Below are 20,652 nucleotides of genomic sequence, written 5' to 3'. Positions count from 1 at the left end.
ATCCTGGCTAGATTCTGTAGACCCAGCCAGTGAGAGGGAGAGAGCACGCACCAATTCAGAATCCGAGCCTCGCCTGAGAAGCCGAAGTTATCGCTGAGCCGGGTTTGTAGGGTTGCATTGGGTAAGCTAGGAGCAGGTATATTACCAGTACTACAAGCTACACACTTTGGGTCAGAAGAGGCAATGTCAAATTTTGTTTTGCATGACGAGCATGCAAGGAATGCAATTTGAGATGGGGTGCGGGACTTAGTCTGCCGCTTAGAAGAGGGCATTTCCTCTACTCTGTCAGTCATACTATAGAGGGTTGGCTCTTCCTTAAGAAAAGGAAGCAGGCAGGGAACTGAGTAAGTCCTGTGTGCACCTGGGCTGTCCCTGTAGGGGCGACCTGCAATGGGTAAAAGTGACATGCTTAGTGCCAGAACAAGACTAAGACTGCCTAGGGAAATACAACAAGAGTACTTACTCTGGTTGCTCTGCAGTATCGCCACAGTAAGGTAGAGGGAGCGAGTGCGCGTTCCAGCTCGTGTTCCCAAGATGGCGGCCGGAAGTGACGCATGCGTCGGCAAGGCCAGGGAAACGTGATTGCGCAGTATGCCCCCAAGGAAAATGGCCGCCGTAGAGAGTGCATCCGCCAACGCCCTCTTCCAAGATGGCAGCCGGAAGTGACGCGCGTGTGTCAGGCTGTGAACGTGATCGCGCAGTATGCCCCAGGGAAAATGGCCGCCGCAGAGAGTGCCGACGCCCTCTTTCCAAGATGGCGGCCGGAACAACATGCGCAGAAGAATAGGACCAACACAAGAACGGTCCCTCCGTGTATCTAAGCTGTTTAGAGCCAGAGCGGGTAAGAGCGCTATCCCACACGCCTCTGCTCCTAGAGGGGAATGTGAGTAATCTGCAGATAGGGGCCTACCCTGTCTGTGGAAGTCGGAAGGTATAAGGGGGTGAAAAGGGGTTAAAAAACACTTACCCCTTTCGTTGCCAGCCATTCCTGCCCTATTTTTGGTGCGTACCCCGTTCTGGGGCTGCTGGTGCAGCCTCCGTGGAGCTGGAACCAGCAGCCCCAGGGTGTTGAGGGAGCCTCTGCCTGCAGACCTCCGTGGAGCGGGAAGGCAATCAGGGCACAACATTATTCCGGCTGGTGGGGGGCTCGGGAAAGTGAACTCAGGCCCCACTGCTGGCATGGCACATGAATAAATCGGGCACCATTGCTCCCAGCCAGTAGCATCCGTCCTCCTTCTGAGGACACTAAAGTAAAAACTGAGGGGAAAGGGAAGTAGGCAGGGTATGAGAACCAGTGCAGGGAGGAGGAGCTTGTTAACCGTTTAGTGTCCATCCTCCAAGCAACAGGATCTTCATCCCCATGGTGCCTGTGTCCCCCAATCTAGGCAAGAGAAATTAACAATATTAAAAGTGATTGCTAACATTTTGAGCATTTTTTTGAAAAACATATCAGCTAACCCACAGTATGAAAGTTTCTTTAAAAATGTGCAATTACATACTTGTGCTTGCTACTTTTCTCCTCCTTCGGCAATTAGTGCTTCAAGTTCTTGCAGTGCATCTGCAGCCACTTTCACATCCTCAGGATCTAGCATGGTCTGCATGGAAGCAAAAAAATATATCTTAATTTAGTATGGTGAAACGTAAAAATCCATTGCGTACAGTATCTTGGCTTGTCTGTAAAATACTAGCTACTTCTTCTATACAGGTTTGGAAACGTTTGGGTTCTGGCATTTTCTGGTTAAGGAATTTATCCATGTAATGTAGATGCCTTAAGTTTACCAAAAGATATAGGATACATATAAATAAAACAAAATAGTTTGCCACCAATAGAGAGTTAGGCAGCTTAGTCAGTACAAGCCACTCTTATTATTGCAAAGAAAAAAGTACAATTTGATGATAAACAATAGATTTGCTTAAAATGGGTTGCATAGTAGACAGGCCTTCCCATAACTTTGAGCTTTTTGAGCAGTCGATCTTAACTGGCAACTTATTCTTGTCACAAACTTAGCTGGCCATAGACGCAAAGATCTGATCGTCCGAATCGAGAATTCGTACGATTTTCGGAACGTGTGTGGAGAGTCCCGATATTTTTCGTCCGGCGGAGATTGGTCGTTTGGTTGATCAGACAGGTTAAAAGATTTGTCGGCTGCCGAGTATATCTCTGCATGTATTGCCGAATCGTACGATTTTTCAGAGGGAGACTGTCACTAGCTTTGGTCAAACATAACTTTCCGTACGATTGCTGTCAGGGGCAGAACATCAGCTGATCTGTTCTTTTTGTGCTTTATTTGATCGGAATGGTTAGTGGCAGGGTCGGGAGATGATGATGATGAAGTTTGTACGATCGGATCTTTGCATCTATGGCCAGCTATAGAAAGGGCTAGAGTGGAAAAGACTTTGTATACAACCAGCTACAAGTATGAATTACCAGGATATCAGCAGGCTTCACTATCTTAAGTTGGCCATACACGGGCCAGATAAAAGCTACCGACAGACTGAGTTGGCAGCTTATTGGCCGTGTGTGGGGGCACTCCTACAGGCTTCCTTGATCGATTATCTGGCCGAATGTAGGCCAGATGTCGATCAGGCAGGGCTAAAAATCCTATTGGATCGCGGCCGCATCTGTTTCGTTGATGCGGTACTGCGATCCAACACGCGTATGCCACACATTATAATCCGATTGTTGGGCCCTAGGGCCCATGATCGATCAGCCCCATATCGGGGAGAGGTCCGCCCGTTTGGCGAAATGGCCAAACAAGCACATCTCTGTGTATGGCACCTTTACTCTTTCTTCAACAAGCTACACTACCCTAAGGTGCACCAAATCCTTGAAAACAGTGCTCAACAGTTATCAGTGCTTTATTGCTAATAAAAAAACAATTTGTGAAAATTCCAAGTCCCAAACAGTGTGGGTTTTTTTTTCTTTTTTATTTCACCTAGGCTAACACAATGCCTATAGGTGCAGACACATGAGTGGGCAGGGTCAGCAGATGAGCAGGTTCTTAGCTTGCGTAATACAGAGGCTGAAATTCAGTCAGTTAGCCTAAGAGTCGAACTCACCCGGACAGTTGGATTATCTGCTCTGCAAAGTGCTGGAAATAATTCTTTCAGCTTCTTTTTTCACCATTTGGCTTGATCAGAGTTTCTATTGCACCGAAAAGATACATAACAGATTAGTATTACGGTATATATAACAGCTATTTGCTTTTCTAAACAGACGATACACAAGGTGAAATGTGAGGATCAATTTTAAAATTTAATCAATGTGCCCCAAAGAGCTTTGTGGACTAACCTTTGCTTGTAGAAGGTTTTGCTGGAGGTCTCATTGCCTTGATCAGACGCAGCAAATTGCTATAAAGGGGAATCCTGCAGGAGGTAATTTAATTCAGAATCAATAACGTGACTAGTTAAATTCAGAAAAAGTCTAATTTAAAGAGTAATCTATTAAAGGAGCAATAAAATGAACATGGCACAAAACATTTATGGTGAGTTTTAATGGATGATTGTATGATACATTAGTAGTTAATCAACAATGTCCTCTAAAGTGAATATTATGGCTAATTTCCACCAGAGATCATATCCAAATTAGCATACAGTAAGATAATGGACATATTACAAAACCAGTACTCTGTGGTTTAATAAAGGCACCTTTATCCTCCCAAGAATACATATGAAACCAACAGTGGGACCATTAAACCATGAAAAGTTAATAGATCACAATAAGCCCACACGGTGATGAAAGAGCTAGCAAAACATTATCAGAAATAAAGGTAAACACCGTTTATCCTTTAGAACCAAGGGGTCAGTGGGATTCAATTTTCCGAAAGGCCGAATACGTTATATATGAAGATATATTATACTGGCCAAAGATTATATACCAAAATTCCTGAATAACGTTTTACATGTGCCAGTCCAGTAATTGCAAGACCAAGAGCCAACACTGGATTTTTTCTTTCACTGCTTTTAAATCGCAGCAATTTTAAATTTCTTCAAAATTCTGGGAGTACAATCCTAATTTCAGTAGCAAATTTTGTAACAAAGACAGCATGAAAGATCAAATTATTTTTATACTTAAAGGGGTTGTTCACATTTTTTTTTTCAGTTCAGTTGTTGCAGGTTCTTTATCAAAAATAAAGACTTTTTTCAATTGCTTCCCATCTTTTATTTTTTACTATTTTCCAAAATTTAAGATTAATGTTCTGTCTGTACTGTCTCAGTACAGCAGCTCAGTGATCCTGCAGCATCGCTACATTTAGATGATACAAATTAGTTTATACATTTTTTCAACAGCATCTGTGGAATATTAGCAACTATTGTATCAATTCTAACAGCTGCCTTTAATGAAATGCAAGGATTGTGCTCAACAGGGACAAAAGGTAAGAAATTATCAACTAAATGTATCAAATTTAGAACAGTTAAAAAAATCAACGATCCCCTCCAGAGCTGCTTCAGAAGGTGAAAAAAGAAACTTTACACTTCAATATTAGAAAATCGGGTCCACACATAGAAAATAGAAAAGTAATTCAAAAAAGTATATTTCTGGTGAATCAATCTGAAACTAACCTGAATTGAGAAAAGGTGTTTGAAGGTGACCAGTCCATTTAATGTACAATATTTTACTGAAGTATATGTAAGATTTGAAGATAAATTGTATTTATTTTTCTTTTACGCTTTAAATCGCAGCAATTCATTGTTTTTGCAAATTCTATTGCTAATGTTCAGTAGCAATACTGGGGGAAAAAACAGCAAGAAGAGATATGTTTTGTAAAGATTTCTCAGTCTTCTATCCAGGTCATGGTATATCTGTAGAAATAAGTCAATAATCAACTGGACTTAAAGACGTATTCGATCAGTCATCGCAACAGATTTGATTTATTTCTACAGATAAAGCAAGAAAGATCAAATTATTTTCAAACTTTAATGTAAGTTGCATATATTTATGAAATATCAGATAGACTTGCCATCTGCATATGCCACTAGATGGTTTTTACTCAAGAAATAACTTTTCCTTTAACGAAATTTAAAAAAAAAAATGTACCAGAAGGCAATACATATGGTGACTTACTGTGAATTCTGCACCATTTTTCTCAAGAGCAGATTTAAAGATTTCAAACGAAGTAGATTTCTCAGCTAAGCTGATCACAAATTCAGCTGCAAAACAAAACATTAAAATTAAAAATCATACATTTACAATTACATACACCAGACAGTACATAAGAATTATTAGGTTAAAATCTGATTAGCTGAACCAAACCTAGGAGAACAAGATTCTTTCATGTAATGGGGGCCCTATAGACTAATGGGGGGTGTAAATTTTATCCAAAATCCAAATCTTTGTCATTGTTTTAAATTATAAAAAAATTGCTGACCAAAGTAGAGATCCACCAACTTTTTCAGATTGTCGCCAAAAAGGATTTGACCGGAGGCAAAAGTCATATATTATACTCCTTCATATAAAAGGTGATAAGTCGCTGGCAAGCCATGACATCGCCAGAACATTTTAAAAGAGAAGGAAAGTCGTTTAACACTTGGGGGTGCCAAATGTTAGGCACCCCCAAGTGAATTTATTTACTTACCTGACACACAATGGAGGCTCGCGTGGCTCGTTGCTTCTATGCAGCAGAAAACTGGCCTGGCCGAGGTTATTTCCAGCGAGCAACACAGCGCTTCTCTTCCAGGACCTTCTCAATTTTTCCGGGGCAGGCGCATGCACAGTAGAATGAAAAAGGCCAACTTTTTAGTTAAAGTTTTGGCTTTTCACTCTAATGCACAATGCCAGCGGCCGTGCGAAGAAAGAAGAGGCCGGAAGAGGATCGCTCCATGGTGGCTCACTGGAATAACCCTGGGGCCGGTGCAGTTTTATGCTGATAGGAGCACCTGCCAAGGGTTTCAGGTAGAAAATACATTCACTTGGGGTACCTAATATTTGGCACCCCAAGTACTTTCCTTTTACCTTTAATGACAGTTATGTTGTTTTTTAAAGTAATTTATGAGAAATGATGAAGCTATGCTTGTTGGATATGGCTTTGATTTATAAATATGTAGGGTATGCCGTTCTGTATATAAGTATTCTCTTTGCCGATATCTAGTTCCTATCTTAGTAATTGTAAACGTGGACTATAGTTTAACAAGCACATTGTATACAATAAATTCCGGGCAGAACACACTTGTACGCATAATTGCGAATTTTGCTTATTACTCTGTTATGGTTGTGTTCCTCACCTAGATATCTTGCTGTCATTGATACGCCCAATGATTATCGTTGCAGGCCTGTGGAGACTTTAGAGACCAGGGATAGATATTCAAGCTTCTGGGTTCATCTGCCATTGCCAAGCTTCATCCCATGTTGTTATTGGAACTGTATCTATAGCTTACTGTGCTGAGAAAAAGTTGTCAGAATGTCAAAACTGTTATTGCTTATTGGGTTCAGGTGTAGTTATAATAAACATGAACACACCTGAATGCAAAAGTGGAGCAGCGAGAAAGGAAATTGATTGACAGATGGGGAGAAGGAACTAGAGGAGGATAATACCTTCACTGAAGCAAGCATTGTCAGTCAGTAGCAGGAAGGGTCAGCAAGATATTGTGTCCTTTCATTAAGGGCGGTAAAAGATTCACAGGAGGAAAGATCATTGTTCCCTTTAATTTTCTTCAGAGAAATATAGCATTTTTTTTTTTGTTTTAGGATAGGCATAGGAAAAAAAATGGACTTTCCCATATTGGGCTGAAATTTGAGACCGCTAGTGCAAATTTATATAAATTTCTTACAGGGCTAGTGGACACTTTCTACCATGCTAGAGTGAACCCTTGAAATTTTGTGAATGCTGAATTCCGTCAAATTGTGCAAAATTGCAAGGGTTCCTCCCAGTGACTTTTCTTTTTATGGCTGAATTTCAAGTTGCATGGATCCTGAGAACTAAGCCGAACGTCTGTAGAAAGGCAAGTGTGCAAGGGTTTTCTGTTTGGATTACTTTCCACATACTAACAACTTTATTTAATGTTGCTATTTTGCAGAAGCCCCTCAATGTAGCTACTAGTCTGATATGAATACATCGCACACTTTCACTCCATGTGCAGTGCCAGGCATATGCCAATAAATTCAGTTACTATTACACAAGACAAATGTCCCATATCTCTGACATATGAATGTTAACATTAGCCAGGGCCGGGCCGGGCCAAGGGGTAGGCAGGGTAGGTAACCGCCTAAGGCGCAACCAATGGGGGTGGGGCACACAGTATTAATAAATATGGCTGGGCTCATTGTTGGCTGCTGGCACAGGTACAGGATTTGGGGGCAATGTTTATATAAATTTAAAAAATTTTAAATGTATGTGTTGTAAGGTTTGTTTATTAAAAAAACTGTAATGGTAAAGTGGGAAAATGGTAATACAGGATGGTGAAGCCCTTGCCTAGGGTGCCAACTACCTTGGCCCCATCCCTGCATTAGCTCTAAAAACTCTAGTTCATAACAAAACCAATAGAACAGCACTATTTTACATTTTTCAAGGGATCAGAAAAAAAATTTATGTAAATTCTGGAAAAGACACTTATGTGTTCAAGTACTCAAAGGCACAAGAGTTGGTTGTACGAATCACAATATTCACATTTTTATTGGTTAATTTCACCCTTTATGTACAGGCAATGTAACTCTATGGCACACAGAAGTATGCGATTTCTTTTTGAGATAAAATGGCGTTTTACAACACTAATCACAATAAGTCATTTTAATAAAATGTTATTTACATTTTTCAGATAAGGAATAAAGGTGGCCATACAGGATAGATCCGCTCCGTTTGGCGATGTCGCCAAACGAGCGGAATTCTCCCTCCGATATGCCACCTTAAGGTGGGCAATATCGGACTGACCGATCTGGGGCCTAGGGCCCACGATCGGATCCTAGCGTTCGCAAACGGGCGGTCGGATCGCGGGACCGCGATCAACGAACAGATGCGGCGTGATCGACGGGATTTTTAATCCCATCCGATCGAGGATCTGGCCGACTTTCGGCTAGATCTCGATCGGGGACGCCCGTCGGGGGCCCCCATCACACGGGCCAATAAGCTGCCGACAGCGGGCAGCTTTTTATCGGCCCGTGTATGGCCATCTTAACCCTTTAAATTTTAGATGATCTGTCATACTGCTTGAATAGAATCAGAAGATGACTTTTATGCCCACAGTAAAGTTAGTGTTAAATATATTACCAGTATCAGTTCATGGTTCGCTCAAATTTTTAATGGGGCAGGTGAACTAGTGAGGAAAATTCACTAAAGGGCCGAAATTTTGCCTCGGAAGACACACTTTGCGCCACTTTTGTCAGATTTAATTTCACAGGGCATATGCTAATTCATCAAAATGTGAAGTTACGTTTCAGGCAAGACGAATGCTTTGAATCTTTGTCAGCTGTGGGCATTTCATAGCGAACTTTTTACTAGCGTTAATTTTCTGCCTAGCGAACTTGATTAACACACTTACACTTAGGTCAATAAAAAGGGCAAGGTACAATATGTGTCATATAGTGGCTTTATTAGAGATCTCTGGTGAAATTGCTGGAAGTGGCCAATATTAAAAAATGTCCCAAGGAAGCAAATAAAGATAAAAAGATCCTCTATTGTCGTAGACATGAGCCACCCTAAAACAAAATGTGGCAGTGAGCGTCAAATGTGTTACAACTTTTTAAACATAATCCCACTTTAATAAATTTAAACAAAAAACGGCCAGGCGAGTTTAACTTTTTTTTATGACTTTTCAGCATAAGGATATGATGTCTCTGACACTAAGATTGAGGAGGATGTAGCTTCATCTCATCAGTTCCAGAGAGGCAGACTCTGGCAAAAGGGGTAACGTTATGGAAAATTTGCACTTTAGCGAATTTTGCGGAGTAACGAACGTTTGCCTAAGCAAAAATTTCACCTGGCGAAAGGGGAGTTAACTTGGTGTTACTGTTTAAACTTTGTTTTGCTAGTAAATTGGCAAGTGTCCCTTGCAGAATGGATTTCTGGCAAAGACAGCCACTTCTCCCTTGTAGGTAAATTTGCCCAGACTGGGATTTAAAATAGGCTCTGACATTAAAAAAAACATCCTATAGCAGCCTCAGCCCCAAATAGTCATTTGCCAGAATACAAAAAATTGCAGTCTGATGGTCACAGTATAATGCAGTTCTTGTGCCTGCTGATTAAACTGACCAGTCCAGGTCTGGGTCTAGGCAGACAGAGCCCACATTTTTTTCACAACAGGCATCCTCCAGACAGGCCGCCATCAGGGGCACAGGGGGGAACAGTCCTCCCGGTGCCCCCCGGAGGATTTTTGAGCCTTGAGAGGGGGGCCCGGCCAGCTGCTGCACTAAACAAATTTTGCCTCGAAATTTACATTGGTTGTGTTCTGTGCGTACGACTTGCGGCAAATGCGGGCCCTCCTGAATTCCCCCCCCCAAGGAAGGGCCCAGAACCATCAATGCAGGGCCCCTGATGGCCCCCCTGCAGGCCCCCCCTGACTGCCCCCCCGAAGGGCCCCTGATTGCCCCCTGCATGCAGAGGAAGGGCCCCTGATGCCGGCGCCCCCAGGAAGGGCCCCTCCCCGCCCCCAAGGAAGGGCCCTGAAAGTGCCACGCCCCCAAGGGAAGGGCCGTCCTGATGCCCCCTCCATAGAAGGGCCATGGTGCCCCCCAGAGGAAGGGCCCTCCTGGTCGCTCCGCCAAGAGAAGGGGCCACCTGATTTCCCCCAATGGGAAGGGGCCCTGATCCCCAGCAAGGGCCGCTGAAATCATTAATTACTGGGCCTCCCTGAACCATGGCAGGGTTTCCTCTGAACAACTAATGCTGAAATTAGGGGGTGCCCTGTGATTAGGGCAAAATGGCTTTATTGTACTTGCTTCTGATGCTTGTGGTCCGAATGGTCCAGCCACAATGTCACACAGTACGCGATGTTATTAGAGATTAGGCAGACATTATAGCAGTTGACAGCCTCATTACTATAAGTGCCGGGTAACCCACCCAACTCAATCAGAGCTCCTTTCTTTATTCTATTTATATTGTTAAGCGAATACTCAACAGCTATGAGTTGCTGCCTGCTCTGGTGCAACATGCAACGTAGTTGAGGTGATAGAAAGTTCATTAATGGAAAGAATGTGAGCTCTGCCGCGTGAAGGTGGCAGACCGGCGGTACTGGAAACAACTACCCGGAAACCCAATAAACCGAGTTGGTTGACCGTGTCGCCGAGCCGATCAGATGAGACGAAATAAGGACATTCTTGGACGAACATATAGCAATTAAATAATTAGCACAATACCTAGTGTCTATCGGTACGTGACTTAAACTCTTATCCGCCTTAGTCAGCATCCCGTTAGATCCGGAACGAATGGCTAATTGCGGGGCAATGACGATCAATAGCTTAACGCGAACCAATTGGTGGGCGGTTAAAGGCATAATACGTAAAGCCCCCCGAAAAAAAGGGGGGGGGTTTTTTTTCCCGCCTTTAGAGCGCCTATCCCTCAGAAGCGTCAGACGTCCGCGACATCATGTGACTAGGCCGGCTATGGAGTTCATGTGGCGGGCGTTACAGCTCTTCCGGGAGTTGTGAGGCAATGCAATCGTAGTGTGTGGGGGGGAGGAGGAAGTATTGGCAGTAGAGGAGGTGCCTGTGGAACGATTGGGCTGACCTGCAACTTTACTGCGGATGCAGCTGGAAGGGGCTGATAATTAGAGAGCAATTTTTCCTAAAAAAGAAAAAAGTTCCTCAATGTATAATAGATAATGCCGGTGACAGGATTGAAGCTGGCAAGTTCTGATTTATAACACCTACTACAGCTGTGGCAGCGTAGAATCAGGGTCTCACGTTTTCATGGATCATCAGGTAGGACCAGAAGGATGATAAAAGTTGTGTCAGTTTGCCTCTGGAAACTCGTCGGTTTTGGTGTTAGTGGGAGTGGTAGCATTATTGCCTTCCTTATAATACTTATAAACAAAAATGCTGGGGAAAAGCGAGCATTCTATTCAGCATCTATTGCAGAGGCAGCGAGCACTGGGGAAATGCTGCTGTGGGAGTTCGTGTGGTACTGATGTTGTATTGGTTGTCTGGGGATTATTAGTTTGTTATTGTACAGGTATGGTGTTGCCACCTTTGACGTCTGTAAAAAACAAACAATGGGCGCATGATGATCATTGCAGACGGGCAGAGTTAGTCGAACGGTGGGTAGGGTTATGGCCTTTGGCGGGCATGTTTGTGCTCTTGGGGCAGGGTTGTAATTTGAGATGGTGGCTATTTGGCCAGAATATTGTTGGATTTCAAACAGGCGGATCTCTTGTCAATTTGGATATGGAACTACAAGATTGATGTTTATACCTATAATTTATGGAGTGAGCTGTTCTTGAAAAATGCTGGAGTTTAACTTGCTGTAATGGTTGGGTGGTGGATTTTCACAGGGCTCAAAACCGACTAGTGTGGTGACCGAACCCCTAAGAAGCAAAGACCAAAACTGTTCAGGGTATAGCGCTGTAGAAATAAGTAAACAACTCTTCATCAAACAAACTGTTCTAGTCAATATGAATGGAGATAAGGCAAAACAAAGGAGTAAAAGCAGGTGGCAACCTAAGTACACAGGCTACTCTGTACATAGGAGCAGATATACTGGAAAATGTAGATAGTCTTGAATGTACCAGTACCCAATGATTAAAAATATTTAATAAGAAATTTAATGAAATAGCATATTCGTGTAAATAATGACATAATTTTTGTTTTGAAAGGACAAGTTTTGCTGAATGTACAATAAGGTCTTAGATGACAGAAACTTTGCATTTGTTACTGTCCCCTTTAAGTCTTGATACAAGGTACGCTTCGAGTCTTGGCGATGCAACGGTTTTTACCAGGTCAACGTGGCCTAAGATGGTGATGTACCAAGTGGCACCTGCCACTGGTGCAAGAGATGTGCAACCGTTGGGAGAAGTGGACTGTTTGGTGTGAGGCGTTGCTGAGAGAGAGCGAAGGAGGTGGTTGCTGCAGCGAGAGAATGGGAGAAAAAGGAAAAAAAATGTATTATCGGTGGAGCATTGTGGATCTGGTCCCTTGCAGGGGGTGAAGGAGAAGATGGAGGTGAAAGAGGGATCAAGGAGGAAGAAGGGAGGATAAATGGAAGAAAGATCCAAAAGGAGAAGACAGGTAGTTCACGGCAGGAAGAATATGATCTGGTGCCTCGGACGAGGTGAAGAGAAGGATGGAGGCAAGGAGAGGATCAGAAGACCGGAAGGGAGAAAAAAGATCTTTAAAAAAGAGAAGGAGTTTCATTGTGAAGAATATGTATTTCGCGTGTCCCTCGAGGAGCGTGACTAAGACGGAGGTGGGAGATAGAAGGAGATCAAGGAGGAAAGAAAGAATGAAAAAAGGAGACTGATCTAAAAAGGAGAAACGAAGGAAGTTCATGGAGGATCGAATTTGATCTGCGTCCGCTTGAAATGGAGGGGAAGGAAGGGCTGGGGAAGAGAAGGAATCAAGGAGGAATAGAAGAAGAAGAGGAGAAGATGCCTAAAAAGCATCAAAGAAGACTGGAAAGCGGACCAAGAAGGCAGACTGCCATGCAGGTTAAGTTAGCTACAAGAAAAAAACTTCTATAATGACAGGGAGTGGGCCAATATAGTTTTGCCCCAAGAAAACACTGGCACTATCTGCCTTGGTGGTAAACGATTTGTGATTGTTTTTCTTGCTGAGTACAACACGAGGGTCTCATGCCACCTTTGCATCTGGGATGGCAGTGTTAGATTATGTCGGTTGGTTGGTCGATCTGCTTTTGGTATAATACACGGAGGCTGGTGGTTGCAGTTAACTACTGGCTATCGTATTTCTGTAGCATCTTGTTAGAATTACAAAAAGAAACTTCTATATGTAATCAGGGAATGGCCAGTATAGTTTGCCCCAAAACACTGGCGAACTATCTCTTTTGGTAAAAGAATTTGATTTTTGTTGCTTGCTCAGACAGTAAGGGTTAGTCACCTTTCATCTGGCAAGGTCAGTTAGTATATTGTCGGTTGGTTTATGCACTGCTTTTGTATACAGACCCTGTGTTACATTAGACTACTGCTATTTATCTCTGGTACATCTTGTTAGTACACATATAAGTTCATATTTCACTATTTGTCTAATGTTAAAAGTAGAAGGGGTTGGTAAGTATCTGCATTTGTTTGTTTCAACTACTTGTCGCTATTGTTAGGGGCATAGAATGGGGGCTAATATATCAAACCTGTGTTTGCATTAACTAGCTGCTATCTATTTCTGTACTCTTGTAGATCCAAATATATTCAATATTTCCACTTATTTGCTTCTAAAAGAGGCGGCGTTTGTGTAAACGTTTATAGTCAATTTTTTTGTGTTCAACCTTACTGGTGCTTTTTTTGGGGGCAATAGATGGGGCTAAACCACAGTTGCCCATGAACAAAAAAAAAAATCAATACATTTAATATTTTTTTAAACGTAGGTAGCATAGTTAGCTTTAGAGCAACTGGCGACATTTTCACCTTAGCACATTTGTTAGGAAATGAGCCTTTGAAGCTGTGCTATATTGCAACACTGCAGTTGACTAATGAGCCAATCAAGCAATTTGTTTAAATGCGGCCCTAGCGACCACATCCTCCTACCAACATGTTTGAAAGCCAAAGATGTGGTCATGGTTTGCTAGTAGGTAATGGTACTTAATCAAGTTCCCTTGTTGCAGTGATACATCTCAACAGCTGGGAAACTCAGTATTACGAATAACGAGATGTTGTCCAAGGTAATGTCTGGTTGGTTGCTATGGCTTATTGGACAAGATAGTGTCAGACCAGAGCTTCATAGGCCCCCACGAGAACGCTGACTCTCAAGGGGTCACTTTTACAGCAGTTTAGATGTGACAGTGGCCCTGAATGGGACATAGGAAGCATATAGACCTTTAGTGCATAATATGGAAAGGCGCTGATGGAAAATTGGCCCTTTGGCTCGGTCCATGGGCGCCGAACCTGTGCCCAGTGAACACCACTTTCATATTATGTTTTCTACTTTTGTTGCACTTCAGGAGGAAAGCATGAATTTTTTCAGTTGGAAGGAAACCATTTGTGTCTGAATATAGGGGTTAGCGTAATGAGCAAAATATGCCGGAATAACATAAAATCAGGCAATGGAATATGGATCAGTGTTCTGTTGGTAGAACAGGTGGGTCTGGGTCACAGAATATCCTGCATAAAATAATAAAGGCTGTTTCTAATAATCAGGTAGCCTTATTGGTTTAAAAGGGGTTTACTTTTCATATGCAATAGAATGGCCTTATTATACAGGCAATTTGTCGAATTGGGTCTCCATTATTTTATTTTTTATAAGTTTTGTAGTTTTAAGTAATTGCCTTTTTCTTCGTGACATTTTTCAGCTTCAATGGGCCACTGAACAACCATTTGATCTAAAACAAAATGCTCTGTAAAGCTACAAAGTGTATTTGATTTATTGGCTAATGTGCTATTACTCATCTTTTAATTCAGGCCTCTCGCTATTTCAATATTCCAGTCCTCTTATTTAAATCAATGCATTGGTTGCATGGGTAATTTCGGACTAGCAACCTGATTGCCTAAAAGAGGCAAACTAGAGGGAAGGCTTGCTGAAAAATCTTAAAAAACGTGCAAAAATCAAAACAAATGATAAACCAAATTGTACAAGATTGTCTCAGAATACCACTCTCTACAATCAGTACTAATGTTGATTCAAATGAACACCCCTTTAAACTTTTCAGAGTGGAAATATTTTGTATTTGTTTAATTAAATGTAGATATTTATGCTGTTTATGTAGTAAGTGTGATGCAGTTAGTTGTAAGTCTCTGTTAAAACAAGGATTATAATTCGCCCAATGTGATGTCTTTGTGAGTTATATACAGATGTAACTGGCCGCATATTCACGACAACAAACTGTATATCTGCAATGTTACTTAGATTGTAAGCTCTACAGGGCAGGGATCTTCCCTACTGTGTAATTTTACCACATGACCTTGATCTCTGTATATTTATACTTAATTTAATGCATTTAATATAATGCTTGTCTTTTCTCTGTGGTCGAAATTTTTCTAAACTCTGTTTTACATTTGTAACAGCGCCTGATATAGCCCTAACACTCATACTCAGGCAGGTGCACACTACTCACTCAGGAAGGTGCACACACTCAACATAATAACTCAGACAGTGCACAGTAAGATTCCATACTCAGACAGAGTACAACTAGACGCACACTGCTACAGCTGGGATGTGAACACCTTCAGACTAATACTTTGTGCAGGCACAACAGAGATGTCAGACATACTGCAGGACATGCACATATATGGCTCAAGTCATTCCCCACATACTTTTCTAGGCAGACAATATTGTTCAGCCCTAGCTTCAGTATAGAAGTCCCACTGACAAGCTAGAACAGTGATTGGATAGAATGCAGGGTGATCCCTTTATCCTACGTGCCAAGCTGTTGCAAATATTTTACAGCGAGATATAATCACAGTGTTGTTACAGTACAGCAAGCTCTGGAAAACCGTTTACTCAGCTCTGAAACTTCTTTGGGGAGAAGTGCCCACCTTGCCCTCTGATTTGTGACAGCCTGCCGGGGCTACTGATCTCGACTGATTACATTGTTAAGCAGGATTAGGGTGAAACTAGTGGGTTAGGCCAGAAGTGACATGTGCCTGCCTTGTGGTACACTTTTGCGTGGTGCAAGTGGAGGGGGTGGAGAAGAGAACTTTAAATGGGTTGTTCATCTTTGGATATAACTTTTTAGTATGATATAGAAGTAAGATTCTTGAAACAATTTGCATATGGGTTTTCATATTTTATTATTATAAGGGTTTTTGAATTACTTTAGCTGTTTTGTTCAGCAGCTCTTCGAATTTGCATTGTAAGCAATCTGGTATGCTAGGTCCAAATGACCCTAAGCAACCATGCATTGACTTTGAAGAAAAACTGGAATATGAATAGGCAGTGGGGCCTGAATAGAAAGATGAGTAATAAAAATGTCAAAAACAGAGTGATTGTTTCTTGTATTTCTATAGTTATCACTAAGGTTGAATCAGATTGTATAGAGGTGAGTCGTTACTAATCAACATTTATCCACCCCAAAAAAGTAGTTACCCCACGAGGTATCTGCCGAAGTAATTTATGTGTTAATCCAAATTAATTTAAACAATTGCTGACCATTGTAAAGTGGTATTAATTAGGGCCTGAAAGTGGCTTCGTGGCTTCTCTTATACCGATGCATGTATGTGATATAAGTAACCTCAGTCAATTTGATTTTTCAATATACCAGTAGGATATCCATTAAGTTACAAATTAATTAGGAACCTGTTTAATACTTTATGTCAGTTACCAAATTAAACACTTACAAATTCAGTTATCTAACAGTGATTACCTATAATCCAACCAATGATTTTAAGAGCTTGGCTATCGAGGTTAATATTATGGTGCAATATAATTATGTTGTGTTTTCAAAGTTTAAAAAACGGAATGAATAAAATAGCCAGCATTCATGAAATAGAAAGATTGAAAATAGAATAGACGCTGGAGTTGTTCCCAAATCTCCCTGACTGAAGCTTTTAGACCCTGGGACACCACAAGAGAGAAAGGCAGACGCTAAGGCTCTATTAAATATTCTGTGTGAGAGAGCTATCTAAAAAAAATTGCAAATCCCCAGGTGCTTAGAGTAAAAGAGATCTGGAGATATGAAATCGCTGGCTTTTAAAATATCAACCCAATTCAATAATTGCTGTATCAAAAGGTCAATTAAGCATGAAGGCTTGCTTTAAAATAATTCTAAATCATCAAAGCAAAGATTAGCGTACATTTGTAAGCCTTACAGAGCCTTTGTTTTATGAAGGGTACACGATGCATTTTGAAAGGTGCAAAGATCAGGAGAAAGGGGCAAATAATTAAAAAATAATTGAAAAAATTGAAAATGTCTTAGAATTGGCTCGGTTGGTTGTAGACTACATAAATGTACGGTTGAACTTATCGTTTTTTATAGTTTTGTATTTGGTGTGTGTTGAGCAGGTTTGGTTGTGGTAGGGGATGATGCGGCTGGAGTCAGCACACTGATGGAGGGGTGGCAGTGGGTAGTGGTGGGTGTGCTGAGTGTGGGCTAATGCTTGGGGGGGTGTTGCATGGTTTGGGCTTGACAAGTAAGGATTTTTTTTTTGCCAATGAACCAATTCTTTTCCAGCTACTGGAGGAATGTTTTAATTGGTAGTTCAACTTTTTAGATGGATACAGGATGTGAATATCTAAGATAAATGCATTTTTTTAAAATCAGTTTTTTTTGCTGTTAGCTCGAAATTTTGAGCTAATCTAAGTTATGGGTCACTTTTTCCGTTAGCAAACCCCACTTTATATTCAGACCTTCATATGCCGGTTTATAGCAAATCATTGCCTGGTTTGCAGGGGTAATTTGGACCTTAGAAGCCGCTGGCGAAATGTAAACTGGAAGTGTGTAAGTGATATAAATACACATATAACAAATGAACAATTTCGTTGTCTCAGATCACTTCCCCAAATGTACTTAAAACCACTCCAAGGTCTCAAACTTTAATAGATTGCTAAAATACAGATATAGTTTAAATAACGACTTGGAATTGGCCGTAATGAGCATCCACACAGCCTGCTTAGCACTATGTATCTAGGCATGTTGTTTAATATATCGGAGGTGGCCAGTGGGAAGGAAATTTGGCTGCCTTTTGAGATGTATGTGTTAATATGCCGTTGCATGAATAATGTGGTTTATGACACATCCTGCCATTATGGTTATTAATGAATATGATGGTTTAATAATTCGATGTACCTTGTGATACAATTTCTTTATATCCACTAGGAGGAAGTGGCTGTGGAGACGATCAGGCTTGTGCTGGCAAGTTACTGTTGGATTTAAAATTAGAGTTCTACGGAACGGTCGGAAGGGCTTTGCACTGGTGAAGTATGAAATAAGGGACTATGTAGGTTCTTTTGATTAGAATAGAAATAGATATAGAGATAGTATTTTTATATAGGTTTTCTGACGGTAGTTGAACTGAACATAAAATTTCAAATTAAATGTTATGCAATGCAGGAATGGTGGCAGCTCCCGATTTTCATTCTTTTTTGGGGTGATAGAGTTATCGTGCCATGCGGCTGGGCGACTGAGTTGCAAAGGGCTGCTCTATATTAGAATGGGAGAGTATTGTAATATGGCAATGTGTATTAACTATACTGTAAGCCTTGTATTGCTATATTTTGGCATCATTGTTTTCGCTTAGCCATCTTTTTTTCCCTCGAAGTGATCTCATGGGAAGTTTAAATAATTTGAAACTTGTAATGAAGCTGCCAGCGTCCAAGGCTGTTCCCGGCCAACCCAGGTTCTGTTCCTCTTTTTTAACACTAAGGTACCTTATTGTTGTGGATCAACTGAATCTTTATTGTTAGTGTAACTGTCTCCTTTATGTGTTGTTCTTGTGTCTGTTTATTGCTAAGGTCACATTATGTTACTGTAACTCGTCATTTATTTGTTGTTTACTGTTAATGTGATCCATTAGCACAGAAAGCAGTATGCATATGATTTTTGCATGCATTATCTTCTGCTTTTGTTTGTATTGGGACATCAAGCTTAGGATTTCGTAGTAGTGGCTTGTGAGCAGTCCACCTCTCCTGTTGCAGTTTGTATCAGGTGGGGCGCACACTGTAAAGAGGAACTCCTTTGTAGTGTTGGAGAACACTGATGTTTAGCCTCAGGGTTGGTAATAAGATTTCTGAACAGTAGCTATATGTGTGTAGGACCCGTAAATACATTGGGAGGGCAATGCACACTTAAAATTAAATATTGTCAATTAATTGCGTTATTTAGATTGGTTTGGCTCCTGAAAACAAAGAACTTGTTGAATAGCCGAGATTAATGGACTATCGGAGTTTTATTAGAGGTTTAAGAAGCAGAGTGGATATATGGCCGAGGGAAATAATGCCACAATAAAATAATTGTAAAATCATGAATTATGTTTAAAGTGATAATACAGATTCTATGGATTTGATCAATTTTATTATACTGCGGATACTTGCATTCATTTCAAGTTCTATTAATGATGCTCTCCACGTGTGTTCAGAGAGAGAGAGGAGACGAGCAAGTCCCTGGTGGGTCATATGAGGGACAGTTGATTTGTGGCTGGATGGCAATATTAAACTTTCAGCTATGGAAGATCATGCCACCTGCCGAGTCTAAATGAAATATATATATATATAGATCATAAGCTGGTTGTTTTGGGAGAGGATAAGGCGTGGCTAGGGAGTGACTGTACGTACGGGAGGCAGGCGGGAGGAGGTGAGATTACGTGCCTTCACTTGGGGTTTTCAGGACCAGCGCAAGTTCCTTAATGGTAGGGTGGTTTAGGGTTGTGAACCTTGGTTAAGATGAGCCAGTGCGTAGCTGAATTATTTAGTTTCCGGATTAGGGATTTTATTTTATGCGAATGAGTTGTTAGATTGTCATTTTCATTCTTATGCAAAAAGCTTTTTTTTGTGGTGGAATCCCTTGAATAATTAATGAGGATTGACACAATAGAACAAGATCATATGGAAAGTACTGTACATATATGATAAACTCTGATTTTCTCTCTTCTTAGGTCCTTCTGACTGTGTTTGGCGACATGTGGGCGAGAAAATCTCGCATAAAGAATCCCGCAGAATTCAGAGGAGGATTATGAATCATCCTTACAGATCCGAAATTTTTCACAGGTTGCCAAGGACAGTTCTTTAATATTGGACCAGGCTTGGCTCTTTTCCATATCAGAGGTTAATATGTTTGTTTATTTTGTGGTTTGTTTACCCTAAGTGCCAGCAATTTAACTTACTGCCAGCTGTCTGTTGCAATAGAAAACAGGCCATTAGGGTGCCTTCCCAATTCTGTGGGATGATAATATTGAATGGGTTCAGATTCATGTTACCGTGTATATATGATGATTAATTGGTTTTATTCCATTTTGTGCTTATTTCTATGTTATTTTCTTTTCTGCAACTCAGATCGCAGTTCCTCGTTGGATACTGAGTGGTGGAAGCTGGGAGATCTGATAGTGAATCCGGCTACTGCCAAGGCCACTTGTATGTGATGTTTTCCAACTAAGGCCACTCATGTTGTTTCAACTTGACTAATGTCTTGTCATATTGTCTTCTATTAAGGTTTTACTCTGGCTGAAGAGTGCATGCGGCCTGGATTTCTTATGACAGGGGAATGTTATCAGGTAGTGACTTCCTATCTTCACAATATGGTTTAGTTTATAGACATTTTCTGGATATATTATGTCATTATTTTTATTATAGTTATTAAAATCTTTGTCAATATATTGTAGTAAACCGATATAACTTCTTTTTTGTAACCCTATGTAGATTTTATGGCAGGGTGGATGTACAATGAAGTAGTCTGTGTAGAATGAGTGTACCTGTGTCAGCAGAAATTAAGTAGATTTTTTAGAAAAATTTTTTCACTGCTGCCCTGGATTATTGGAATATGTATCAGACTGAAATGTAGTTAGATTAAATAGGATTTTTTCCAAGTATTCGGGTGAATGTCTGCTGTTTCAATTTGCGACACGGTGGCTGCTAAAATGGGATATTTACCCTACAAAAAGCACTTATGCACATTTATATATGTACCTGCATGG

At 41.0% G+C, this 20,652-nt stretch overlaps 1 pseudogene; it reads right to left on the bottom strand.

Moving 5' to 3' along the window:
* LOC121398775 overlaps positions 1 to 20,652 on the bottom strand; it is a 41,075-nt pseudogene that overhangs the window by 13,274 nt on the left and 7,149 nt on the right.

Source organism: Xenopus laevis, chromosome 9_10S (assembly GCF_017654675.1).
Source record: "Xenopus laevis strain J_2021 chromosome 9_10S, Xenopus_laevis_v10.1, whole genome shotgun sequence".
NCBI classification, from domain to species: Eukaryota; Metazoa; Chordata; class Amphibia; order Anura; family Pipidae; genus Xenopus; species Xenopus laevis.
Note: the sequence above shows the minus strand (reverse complement) of the source record. Positions and strands in the feature narration are given on the sequence as shown.